Consider the following 13,627-nt stretch of genomic DNA (forward strand, 5'->3'; position numbering starts at 1 on the left):
ACAGGGGATCAAACCTGTATCTCCTGCGTCCAGGTGGGTTCTCTACCACTAGCACCATTTGGGAAGCCCATTTACTCTGACATGGTTCAAATTCTATCAAAAAGTCTAAAACCCCCATTGATAGATACTAAATTCTTCTCAGAGGGCCTCCATCCTAGAACACCAGAGAATTAGTCAAAACGCAAAAAGCAGTATACAGATTTTATTCAACTTCTTACCCACATATTTCCTCAATTGTAGAGTAGCTTTAAAATGTTCCTACCTGGTTTTTCTTTCTGGTTGGGTGGATCTGGCAGGTTTTAGAGAGTGGCCATTCCCCTGCCTCTAAAATCAGAGGAGTCAGATGTGACAGGATTCTTAGACATGATGCTGCCTTTGTTCTCGTGAGCAGAGCAGAAATGAGATACCCTATACCTTCTTCAGAAACCAACCTCCCTCTAAACTGACTCAAAGTCAATTTTTTACCACCATCCCCCGAAATGATCATTTCCCAGAATCCACCACTCACCACGGATTATGTTAATCCGCGCAATAAAAATGCAAATGTTTGTTCCACGCAATACTCTTAAAAGACTGAAGTGGACATTTTCACAATCACCTTTCCCCGCAACATAAAAGCTCTACAAATCTGTGATTAATTACTTCTCAGGCACCTGTTAATCTCCCTTCCTCTTTTCAATTAACCAAACCAAAATCAGTGGGTTTTCATATTCATGCTGAAGAATCCAACTGTGTTGATTCATTAAGCTGGCCCTTCTCTGAAAATGACCACTTATCCCTCCTTTTGTATCTTTAACTCTTCAGCTTAATACTTTTTAAATTCTTTTTCATATTCTTTTCCATTATGATTTATCACAGGACACTGAATATAGTTCCCTGTGCTATACAGTAGGACCTTGTTGTTCATCCATTCTCTGTATACTAGCTTGCATCCGGTAATCCCAAACTCCAAATCCACCCCTCTCTCACCTTCCCTCCCCCTTGGCACCCACCAGTCTATTTGTCTGTGAGTCTAAGAAGCAGATTCTTTAAATGTGTGATTACAGTTCAAAGTATTAAAGGATTCCAATTAAGTCTGTAAGGAGCTAAAAGTCCTAAGGAATTTAATGTTACATTTAGAAGTTAAGTGAATGGTGATAAAGAACTGAAACAATTTTTAACATAAAAATTTACTAGTTAATAAATAAAATGATCTTCACAAGCTGATCTTGGGTTTATTAGATTTAAAATTTTACAATTTTAATAAACTGAATAATCATTAAAAAAGATATATAAATTCCAACTGACTGTCAATCTTCCTTTCCAAGTATAAAAGACATCCTCTGTTACTAAAAACACACTGTCAATTCACTTAGCCATTATGTTATGATTTTAAACCTTCTTTCTGGGTTTTTTAAAAATACTAATAATGACAATGTAAAAAGACACCAAGACAAGTCTCCTGGAAAATGAAATGAGCCGTCTTAAGAGCATATGCTGGAGATGTTCTTGATCTAAAATCCTTGTCAGGACTTCCCTGGTGGTCCAGCTAAGACTCCACGCTCCCAACGCAGGGGACCTAGGTTCAGTCCCTGGTCAGGGAACTAGATCCCGCATGCTGCAACTGAGAGGCAAGATCCCACGCACTGCAACCAAACCTGGCACAGCCAAATAAAAATTTTTAATGTTTGGAACTAAAAATAACCTCAGAAAGGAAAAAGGTTAATGAGGTGGTAAGGTGGTCATTATTGGCAGCCCTGCCAACTAAACAGAAAACAACAGGGAGCAAGCCAGCCATCCTGGTCTCAAGGCCTCCGGCTGGGTGGCCGAACCTGCAAGGATGGAGATGAGTCAGTGGATAGAGCAGATCAGCTAAGACACGGCCACAGGGGCGCACACACTCTGTTCTGTAAGGCCAGTGGGGAGGCAGCCCCACTACTGCAAGATCACCTAATTCTTCAGAAAGTTTTGAACAATTACGCTTTATGTATCCAGATTTTTTAATGAAAGCATTTGAGTTTTAAATCATGGCAACTGAACGTTTAAAAATATCTGCACGAGCAAGACGAAACAGAGAGACGGCTGCTCCTGACTCCGGGTCTCCAGGGCCAAGTCCACAGCGTGAGACTCTCAGAGCCCTGCTCCCACCTGCCTGTCAGCCCTCGCCAGTGCCAATGAAGGCCAAACGCCCCACACTGCTGAGATCACTCCATTCCCTGAGTCTGGGCCTCCGCTCCCACCGCACCTTCCGTGCGGACCACCCTGCCCTGCCCCCCTGACAGACCCTCCCTCTGCTGCCCAGGTGCTGCTCCCCCAGGGCTGACTCAACCGCTGGCCCTCTGACTCTTCCACAGACTAATAAATAACACCTTACTATCCACGTAAATGTGACACCCCAAACACACTCAGCACAGCACCTGGCAGAGCAGAAGACCAAACTGAAACACAGACGGCTCCATCGGCGCTCCTTCACTGCAAATGGCAGACACCGATCTGAACTTTCTTGAGCGAAACCAGGGGTGACTGACCAATGGGTTCAAGGCATCTCACAGAAGACGAGGGAGGCAGGCAGGCCTCAGAAGGCCCCAGCAGCAAAGAACCGGAAATCCAGCCAACAGAAAGGACGCGGTCTCTCTCTGATTCTCATCTCTGCTTCTCCAGAGATAGACACAACTGTTACAGCTCCCAAGGTGGCACCTTGTGGAATTCCACCAAGAAGCCACCTTGGTCGCTTGTCTCTCCAACTTAAAATTTCCAAGAGAGGGGAATAAACAAGGGTCCGTGGGAGGCAGTCCTCAAAGCAGGAGGAATGGCTTCCAGAATGTGTCTCCAGTGGGGATTCCTATCCTGGGCTGGAGAACAAGGCTGGAGCTACAGGCAAGGCAGGACTGCCCCCCAGACCAAGCCACACAGAAAGTCTCATCGAACATTTTTTGGTTGGTGGTGGTGGTGGTGGTGGTGGTGGTGGCGGCTTCTTTTTTCTAAATTAAAATACAGTTGATTTACAATATTTCAGGTGTACAGCAAGGTGGTTCAGTTATATATGTGTGTATTTCTATATATACACATATATGTATTCTTTCTCAGATTCTCTTCCATTTTATCTTATTACAGGGTATTGAATACAGCTCCCTATGTTATATAGTCAGAGAAGGAAATGGCAACCCACTCCAGTATTCTTGCCTAGAGAATTCTGTGGACAGAGGAGCCTGGTGGGCTGCTGTCCATAGGACACGACTGAAGCGGCTTGGCATGCATGCATGCATGGCAACCCACTCCAGTCTTCTTGGCTGGAGAATCCCAGGGACGGAGGTGCCTGGTGGGCTGCCGTCTGTGGGGTCGCACAGAGTCGGACATGACTGAAGCGACTTAGCAGCAGCAGCAGCATGTTATACAGTCGGTCCTTGTGTTTTCACTCCATTTTATATACAGTAGTGTGATCTGTTGATCCCACATTCCCAATTTATCCTTCTATCCCCCAACACATTATCCTAATTATCCACTGCTTTATTCCAAAGAGAAGTCCACATTCCTGTACCTCCCAGAGCAGCAGGATGATGACCATAAGCTCCCAGCGACTGCTCATCCTCAGTGGAAATTCACTTCAGAGATGCAAATGTAAGAGGTTTTCTGTTTTGTTCATTTGTTTAGGTTTTTTGGTCATGCCATGTGGCTTATGGGGCCTTAGTTCTCCGACTAGGAACTGAACCCAGTCCTTGGCAGTGACAGCCCAGAGTTCTAACCACAGGACCACCAGGGAATGCCCAGGCAAAGGGTTTTTATAACAAAAGGAACAAAATGTAGAACTATGGAGAAAGCAAACAGATTAGCGGTTGCCAACAGTTTGGGAGGAAAGAGGGAGAAACCAATAGATGGAGCACAGGGCATTCCAGGTGGTGAAAGCATTCTGTACGACACCATAATGGTGGATACAACATGCATTTGTCAAAACCCAAGGAACATGCAATACAAACAATGTAGCTTGGTGTATGCAAATTAAGAAAGAAAATCATTCAGGATGTCAGGGGATTTCAGGAAAGAAGCCAGACCGTGACTACTACAAACGTATGAAATGGCCTCACTGAAGGGAGTGGGAAGAGGTGCTCACCTAAGTAACTTTGGAAATGAGTGAAGTCTGTAAGACTTAAGACAAAGGAAACTACACCTGAGCACTGTATTCTCCTTGATAAAGTTGTTTCCCATAGAGCTATCTGATTCTGATACTGCTGTACACGTACAATGGAATTAAGTAAACGAATGTCAGAAGGTAAAATCCAAGTTTCTCACTGTTAAACTGGGGATTTACAGATAAACAAGAGGATGAGTCTAGAGTGATCCATATGGTGATGTATTAGAGTTGGAGATATGAGTAATGTTAAACTAGGGTCAAACTCATGTACAGATACAGATGGTTACACACACACACACACACACACACACATACAGCTTAGCACACACAAATAATTTTTTCTTCTGTCAGCTGAAAAGTCCTAAAAGAAATGACACCCCATTAGCAACAAGCACACCTAGCACCTAGATCTTGGTTTCTAATGCCATTCTCCAGTAAAAGAAACCCAGGCTCCTTGGAGAAACGGCTGATTCTAGGACGGGAGCAGGAAATACACAAGAGGAGCCTGGAGGGTCTCCTAGTGCCAGAAAGTAAGGAAGTGCTCCAAAACAAACAAAGGAGTCCACAGGATGGGGGCACTTTAAGATGACAAAGAAGCCAACTGAAAGAGGTCAACATTGGAAACATTTTAGCAGCAAAATAAAGTAATCCTGGACCATAACCCAAAGCTAAAAGTAAAAACCCAGGATTCCACACTGCTATGAATAAATGATTAAATGGAGATCAGATAAATCACCCACGCAAAAGAATTTTAAATAAATTATGTAGATACACCTCCCTCCAGGAAGTAGAGCATAACTCTCTACTTAAGTGTAGGCTGCACATAGTAACTTCCTTCTAAAGAGCACAGGATGAGAAGGGTGGAAAAAAGAGAAGCGTCACAGCAGAGCAAACTGACAGTCACTACTTCCTAGCCTGGCAATCAGAGTTAACAGCAACAGTCACAAACCACGTTCATACATGTGCCCCCTCGATGTGATGGGATGAAAATGGCTCTTCATCTCTGTGCTCTTCCTGTCAAAACCCACCTCCCCAGTCTAACCGTGAGGAAAACATCAAACAAATTCCAGCCTGGGGCATCGTACAATATATCTGACGGCACTCTTCAAACTTGTCAAAGTCATCAAAAACAAAGTTGACGAAACTGTCACAGTCAAGACAAGACTAGTAAATGAAATGTGGTCCCTAGGATGGGATTCTGGAGCAGAAAAAGGACAGGAAGTTAAAAAAAAAATAAAGAAATCTGAACAAACTATATACTTTAGTTAATAATGGGGTATCAACAGGACTTTCTGGTGCCAGAGGTTAGGACTCCACGCATCTACTGCAGGGAACAAGGGTTCAGCCCTTGGTCGGGGAACTAAGATGTCACGCGCTACATGGCAGAGCCAAAAACGAAACATATGAATAGGGTATCGATACTAGTTCACTGCTTGTAACAAATGTACCACATTAAATAAGATGCTCATTATAGAGAAATTGTGGGGGTGGCGTGGGGAGTATACAGGAACTCTCTGTGCCAGCTGCATTTCTGTCAACCCAAAAGTGCTCTGTAAAAATTCTATTAACTGTTTAAAAGTGGGAGGAAAGAGAAGAAGGCAGACAAGGGCCTGGGCCGTCAGTGTCCGGAGTGTCACAGTGACCTAGGCCCCAGTCCAGCTGGCTTCACGTGTAGCTAGCTCCGTCTTGCTAGGGTAGAATGCTCTTTTGTGTGCGACTGAGGGTTTTTTGTTTTGTTTTGTTTAATTTTTGGCCTTGCCATCTGGAGTAGGAAATGGCAGCCCACTCCAGTATTCTTGCCTGGAAAATCCCACAGACAGAGGAGCCTGGCGAGCTGCAGTCCATGGGGTCTCAAAGAGCTGGTCATGCCTGAGCAGACACAGGCTATGCCATGTGGTTTGAGGGATCATAGATCCCCCACCAAGGATTGAACCCATGTCCTCGGCAGTGACAGCACTGAGCCCTAACTACTGGACTGCCAGGGAACTCCTTTCAGGTGGAATTCTTCGTCTCACAAACGGACCCATATCTGGCCAAAACTCCTTAACTTGAAGATGCAGCTACCAGCCATCAGCAGCAAGAACTTTCCCGAGCACAAAACAGAAGCTATTTTTAGTGACACCAGGAATTTCCAGAAAAATCTCAAGCAGTTAATGTGAGGGGTTCACAGGGGATCAAAATCACTTGGAACTTTAAAGGAGCAAGTGTGAGATGAAGGAAACCCTCATGTGAACACTTCACAGAGAAAGAACAAGGGGCAAAGACCACAAAGGACTGAACAAGCATTCTGCATTTATCTGAACTGCTTTCCCTGGGTAATCACTCTCCTTTTATTGGAGAATCCTTGCAGGCAAGCAGCCAAATCCCACAAATAAACTAAGCTATCCAGTCTGGAAAGGGGGCAGGAGGCCACCAGTTTTGCTTAATTCACATTGTCTCTGGTGAATAGCTAGCTGTCCCTGGCCGTCTCTTCAGAAGTCCTCTTTCTACCCGACACCGCTGTGTAACCTGTTATGAATCAGAGTACAAGTGTCACTTTGAAAGGCAGTAAACAAATAAACATCGTCATTAAAATGAGGGGAGACGGGGAGATTGTGAGGAGGAAAGGCATTAGGCCACCAAATACTATCTTTTTTTCTTTTGTATTTTTAAAAGCCAAAAATATTCTCTATCACCAAATTCATGTAAAATAACACTTTTCTTTAAAAAAAAAAAAAAACTTGGAAGTGTGAAATATATTGGTCCTTCATGGCTTTAACTCTGGAGTTTAAAAAGAAACGCTGCCAGACACGCTCCAAAGCCGATGGGGCAGCAGTGTTAGAGACCTCCAGGATGGAGTGATCCCTGGTACGCGCACAGCCCCGGCATGCACGCGGTCCATCAGCACGGGCTCAGGAGCAGGGAGTGTGAGTGCATTCGAAAGTTCCTGGAAGACAGCAACGCCAAGCTCTAGAGCATTATGGCTCTCTCAGGTAAAATCCTGGATAATACCATTTCTACTGTAGGACTGCAAACTCAAGCCTCACTTGGAACAAACACAAGTACCAGAAGCAGCCTAATTTAGTCTATTTGGAAAGTATCTTCACCAGAGTGAAGATGTGAAAAATGCTTGAGTGATTTGGTGATTTCACAAGAACAGTTATCTTATTCAGTTGGATCAAACTTTTTCTCTTAAGGGCCAGATGGTAATTTTAGGCACTGCAGGCTTTGGGCATCTGGGACAACTCCTCACTGCCTCTGTAGCACTCAACAGCCGTAGACAATAATGAATGAAAGACCATGGCTCTGTTCCAATACAACTTTACTGACAACAAGCAGCAGGCTAGATTTGACACACAGGGCGTACTCTGCCAACTACTGAATTAGATAACTCATTCTCATTCCCTCTTTCTCTCAAACAGTTGCCATCCATTCAAATTTCAGTAACAGAATGAAACTTTTTTGTTCAGAAGTCAGGAAGAAAAATCTACATGAATCCGCTGTAAGCCTCCTTATTTCTTAAAGAAACTCGGTTGAAAGTCACGTAAGTGTAAACAGCCCTGTAACAGGTAACAAATCTGACTCCATATGGGACCTATGCTTTAGCTCTAACACTTGCGCTCTGCTCCGTGTGCCTAGCCTGCACCTGTTGCAAAATAATGTTGCCTACAGCCTGAAATACACAGGCCAACCCCTTTTCAAGGCTCTGCCTCCCAGACTTGACCTTTAAAGGTATGAACACTCTTCCATTCATACAGAGATAAGAAGTTACAGAATAAAGAATAACGTTTGTCTTGGTGGCGGTTTACAGGAACACTGTGACCAGACCTACCTGGGTAGCAGGATTCCTGCACCAAGAAGTTGCAACTACCTGCCACACTCTCTCCTTTCAGTCTGAATTCTAATTCGGGGAAGATGGTTCTCTGGGACATGAGTCTACCACCTTCTCAGGCTGCTGACTTTCTGCATAAAGTCGCTATTCCTTGCCCTAACACCCTGTCTCTCGATTTACTGGCCTATTGTGCAGTGAGCAGTATGAGCCTGGACTCAGGAACAGAACCTGGATGCAACCAAGTAAAATGTGGCCAAGAATCACTTCTCGGGGTAACTATTTTCTCTAAGAGGAAGTGTTTGGGAGATGCACAGTCCATCTGGATCACACTGAAATGTCTCAAGGGCTCAGAAAGCTTATCTCCCCTGCGGCTGTCTTCCTAACACTCGGCCTCATGTGGAAGCTTCAACATGGTTCCTAGAATGTATGGAGCAAGTCCAATCTCCATAATACGGCATCCAAGATCTCCCAGGGCCATCTGCCTCTGGTCCCAACTTCATCTCCAGCCATTCTTTATATCTCCTTCCACCCCCAAACTATACTCTGAGAAATCAGAGGATGAATTACACCTCAAATACATCATTTGTCCATGAGTGTTCAAGTCTCTAAGCTCTTATCAGAGCGACCATGTGTTGTTCAAAACAGAGCGTTTCTGAGAGTAAGAGGAATGCTACTAACACCTGTGCTGGGACAAGCAGCACAGTAAGGCAGGCTGCAATAGAGCCATTTACCCTTCATTCGTGAGGGACTTCTCCGCTGTGAAAACCATCGCCGCCTCATTCCTCTCTGCCATTTCCGTGCTTCTGCTGACCTCCTTCTTGCGGAGGTAACCACTCCCTCATCTTTATATCTATGATAGCCTTTATCACATAGTATTATATTTCATTTTTCCCCTATATGTCTTCTTTAAAGAATGTTTCCTCTGTACACTTCGCTTTATGCTGGAATTGTCCTACAGTTAGCAGTCTCCAATTGCTTGTTCATTTTCTTAAAATAACAAAAAGCCATTCTTTGTCTATCATAAACCAGTGGTTCTCAGCTCAGATACTTTGGCTTCTCGGGGGATATCTGCAATGTCTGGAAACATTTTGGTTGTCATAACTAGGGCAGAGACTACTGGCATCTAGTGTGTGGAGAGATGCTCCTAAACATCCTACAACACACACATCACACCCCCCACAACAAAGACTCACCCAGCCCCAAATGCCAATCGTGCTAAGGTTGAGAAACTCTGGAACAAATTTAAAATTTCAGCTCCCTTCCTCATAAAGTTACTACAAATTCTGGATGACAGAAGTAAGAGGTCATGAAAATTTTCAGCCCATTTGCCATAAACATATTCAGAAAGCCAACACACCCAAGTAGTCAGTGTAATGTAAGACAAGGAAAAATACACAGGCATACTGTAAAGATTCATAAATTGGCTTGAAGAGCAGTGTGGATACAGTGTTACACAGAGCACTCTGAATGTGACTCTCAAGCAGAAGTTATTAATCCAACGTATGAACAGTACCGAAGTAGGCAGCAGGAGAAATAAGGGACAACCTCAACCATATATAAAACCAAAGATGAAATAAAAGCCATAAATTCTGGACCATTCCTGAGTCACTGACCTTGGATATCTATAGCAGATTAAGACTAAAGAATCTCTTTCTGTCATCTTTCGGTGCCGCCAGAATGGTGCACATGAATGTCCAGTGTTGATGTTTCAAGAATATCAACAACACCGAAAAGAGAGGCAAACACCAGGTACTTATTAGGCCGTGCTCCAAAGCCATCACCAGCTTTCTAACTGTGAGGATGAAGCATGGTTACACTGGTGAATTTGAAATCATCGATGATCATGGGCCGGGATAACTGCTGTGAACCTCACAGGCAAGCTAAGCAAGTGTGGAGTGAGCAGCCCCAGGTTTGATGTACAATCCAAGGATCAAGGAAAATGGCAGAACAATCTGCGCCCATTCCGTCAGTTTGGTTTTACTATACTGACAACCTCAGCCGGCATCATGGACCCTGAAGAAGCAAGACAAAAACACAGAGGAGGGAAAATCCTTGGATTCTTTTTCCAGGGATGTAATACATAAAAATAAAATGCCTCAGGGTTGAGGGGGGACTAAAGAATCTTTAAAAAAGTGGATATATAAATACGTGTGAAAGTGAAAGTCATTTAGTCGTGGCCACTCTTTGCAACCCCATGGACTCCATGGAATTCTCCAGGCCAGAATACTGGAGTGGGTAGCCTTTCCCTTCTCCAGGGGATCTTTCCAATGCAGGGATCGAACCCAAGTCTCTCACATTGCAGGCAGATTCTTTACCAGCTGAGCCACAAATGATTCATTTTGTGGTACACCTGAAACTAACCAACATTGTAACACAACATTGTAACTAACACAACTTACTCCAATAAAAACACTCCAGCACTCTTGCCTGGAGAATCACATGGACGGAGGAGCCTGGTGGGCTGCAGTCCACGGGGTCGCACAGAGTTGGACACGACTGAAGTGGCTTAGCAGCAGCAGCAGCACTCCAATAAAAAAATTTTTTTAAAGAATGAAAATAATAATAATAGATTAAAACTGTATTCTTTACAAAAGTTGAACCTAAAACTTCTTCAACTATCATCAAAACCAAGGCCATTTATATGTAAGAGAAACTCTAGAATATTTAGAAGATATTTTCAACCACAGAATCTTTTTAATTCTGAAAGAAAAACTTGGCCACCAACTACTTAACTGCTTCCCTTAAAACAAATCTTTTATGCTTCCTTATTCACAGGAATCTGCACTCTCCAATCCCTGCTTGAGGCCTTCCCTGGTGGTCCAGTGGCTAAGACTGTGCTCCCAGTGCAGGGGGCCTGGGTTCGATCTCTGGGCAGGGAACTAGATCCCATATGCTACAACCAAAGATTCTGCGTGCTGCAACTAAGACCCGTTGCAGCCAAACAAATAAAAATGGAATCCTTGTTTGGTAAAATTTCCCAATAACTAAGTCTAAAACACCCTACATACCTTTCTGCCTTCATAAACTGAACAAACTGTGTCAAATTTGCTTCTCCTGGTTGCCCAGGGTCACCTTAACTACTTTACTATTGCACTAATACAACTCTCTCAGCCTGTTTAGAAGGGACAGAAGGACAGCACTTCACGAAACAGCCCCTGCTGGCTGATTTTCTCCTGTGATCATTCCAGGGCCACCCCCTAAGCTGTAACCATCATTCCTGCAGCAGTCGGTATACCTGCCTGCCCCTTCATCTCCAGCCTCTTCTAATTCAGCTCTTCTGGAAATTTTGTATGAAGTAATTAACCAGAAACACCTTATCTGGATAAGAGTCTGAGTGAATGGATGATGGAGGAATTCTTTCCACTTACTGTAGTAAGTCCCTAACATACAAACAAGTTTCTTTCCAGAATGCTTCTGAAAGTCCAATTTACTCATAAATTCAAGAAAGTCAAGAGCTTCCCAGGTGGTACAGCAGTAAAGAATCCAGCTACCAATGCAGGAGATAAGGAGACGTGGGTTCGATCCTTGGGTCGGGAAGCTTCCCTTGGAGTAGGAAATAGCAACCCACTCCAGTATTCTTGCCTGGAAAATTCCATAGAGGAGCCTGGTGGGCCACAGCCTATGGGGTCACAAAGAGCTGGACATGCCTGAGCACACAGGCACCAACAAAGTTAGCATAAGTATCCAATTAAGACAATCAGCTTTATAGCACTGTACTGCAATAGGTTTATAATACTTTTCCCACAAATATTACATAAAAACAAACACAAGTACAAAAAAAAATAAAGAAAACATTTTAAATCTTAGAGTACAATACCTACAGTACAATAGGACAGTAGAGCAGCTTGCCTACAGGGGCTGGCGCCAAGTGAACAGGCAAGAAGAGCTACTGACCGGAGGAGGGAGAGGAGGTGGCAGATGGTAGCGCTGAAGGGTCGTCAGCAACGGGAGACGGAGGGCCAGCTGCAGTTTCACTCACACCTGACCTTTGCACCTTTGAAAGTTTGCAACTTGAAGGTTTGTATGTAGGGGACTTGCTGTACGAAAGCAGAGATTTGCACCTGTGAATTCTCATACCTTTGTATGTTCATGCCTTGGAGTTCCTCTCATTCACCACAACCCCTCACCCTTGTTCAAGAACTGGGAGGAAGCCACACAGGTGAGGGGTGAAAAGTTGTAAAAGCCCCAAAGGGCTATGCTTCATAATCAACATGAAGAACAAAGAGAGAGAATAAATTAAACATGAGCCACAACCAGTAAAATAAGGTCATGAAACCCCCGGGGATGACATCACGTTAGTTACATTTATAGCATCACCTCTATCCTAAAGCGCAAAATCTTTAAGAAAAATAACAGACTTGCAGATGTTATTGAAAACCCTACAGAAAAATGAGCACTCAGATCCTTACAAAACTTTGATTCAGAGGTATTGATTTAAAAAAAAACAAAACAAAACACAGGCAACACATAACCAAAACATCCTGTACATTTGGCATCTATCTTAACCTGCCTGAGGCTGGGAGGGGGGTGCGGAAAAACCACTAATTGAGAGTTTCAGGAATGACTCATATATCAAGGTGACTTTTAAAAGTTTATCAGCATGCTGCCAGCCAATAATTATTGTGTGAACCACCCCTCCCCACGCCCCAATACTCTGCTCTTAACTCAGATGACACACGCCCTGGCATCTACCTCAGACTTGCACAACAACGCCCAGAATACACATTCATGCCCACATAACTCCATCAAGACTGGAAGTTTAACTTGAAGGTACCAAAAGATGTTGACAGGAGAAGATAGAAATATAAAAACTACTGTTCAAAAGTCAATCCATTATCAGGTCTGTGTTTATGGAATACTGATACCATCTGATCAGAGATAAGAAAAAAAAAATTCAAAACATATATTCCACAAAAAATATCAGAAAATTCATACTTGTAGAAAAAGGGCTAAATATCTATGACTACCTTTGTATCCATATTCTTTTGTTCCTTTATTTTTTTAATTAAAATATGTATAGTTGATTTACAATGTTGTGTTAGTTTCAGGTATATAACAAAGTGATACATATACGTAAATCTATTCTTTTCCAGATTCTTTTCCATTACAGGTTATTATAAGATACTGGATATAATTCCCTGTCCCATACAGTAGATCTTTGCTGTTTTTCTGTCTTATACACAGTAGTGTGTACATCTCAATCCCAAACTTCTAATTTACCCCTCCCTCCTCTCTTCTTGAAGGTAGCATTTCCCAAAGGGTCTTCCATACAGTTTCAAAAACAAAAGAAGTCCCCACAGTCTAAACAAGTTCAAAGACTGCTTCCTACATTACCCTCATATGAATTAGGATTGCATTCAGCTACATCTTTTGAGTCTCTCAGAGAGCAAAGAGATCAAATCAGTCAATCGGGAAGGAACTCAACCCCAGATATCCATTGGAAGGACTGATGCTGAAGCTGAAGCTCCAATCCTTTCGCCACTTGATGCAAAGAGCCAACTCATTGGAAAAGACCCTGATACTGGGAAAGACTGAGGGCAGGAGGAGAAGGGGGAGACAGAGGACGAGATGGTTGGGTGGCATCACCAACTTGATGGACATGAGATTGAGCGAATTTCGGGAGATAGTGAAGGACAGGGAAGCCTGGCTTGCTGCAGTCCATGGGGTCACGAAGACTTGGACACAACTTAGCAACTGAACAACAATAG

The 13,627-nt window shown here is 43.5% G+C and overlaps 1 protein-coding gene and 1 pseudogene across 2 annotated transcripts in view; one reads left to right on the top strand and one right to left on the bottom strand.

Moving 5' to 3' along the window:
- Nucleotides 1–13,627, bottom strand: part of OSBPL10 (oxysterol binding protein like 10) — a 320,496-nt gene that overhangs the window by 248,307 nt on the left and 58,562 nt on the right. The window lies entirely within an intron of this gene.
- LOC138087251 (small ribosomal subunit protein uS8-like) lies at nucleotides 9,597–10,003 on the top strand (annotated as a pseudogene).

The sequence above is a fragment of the Capricornis sumatraensis genome, chromosome 10, assembly GCF_032405125.1.
Source record: "Capricornis sumatraensis isolate serow.1 chromosome 10, serow.2, whole genome shotgun sequence".
NCBI classification, from domain to species: domain Eukaryota; kingdom Metazoa; phylum Chordata; class Mammalia; order Artiodactyla; family Bovidae; genus Capricornis; species Capricornis sumatraensis.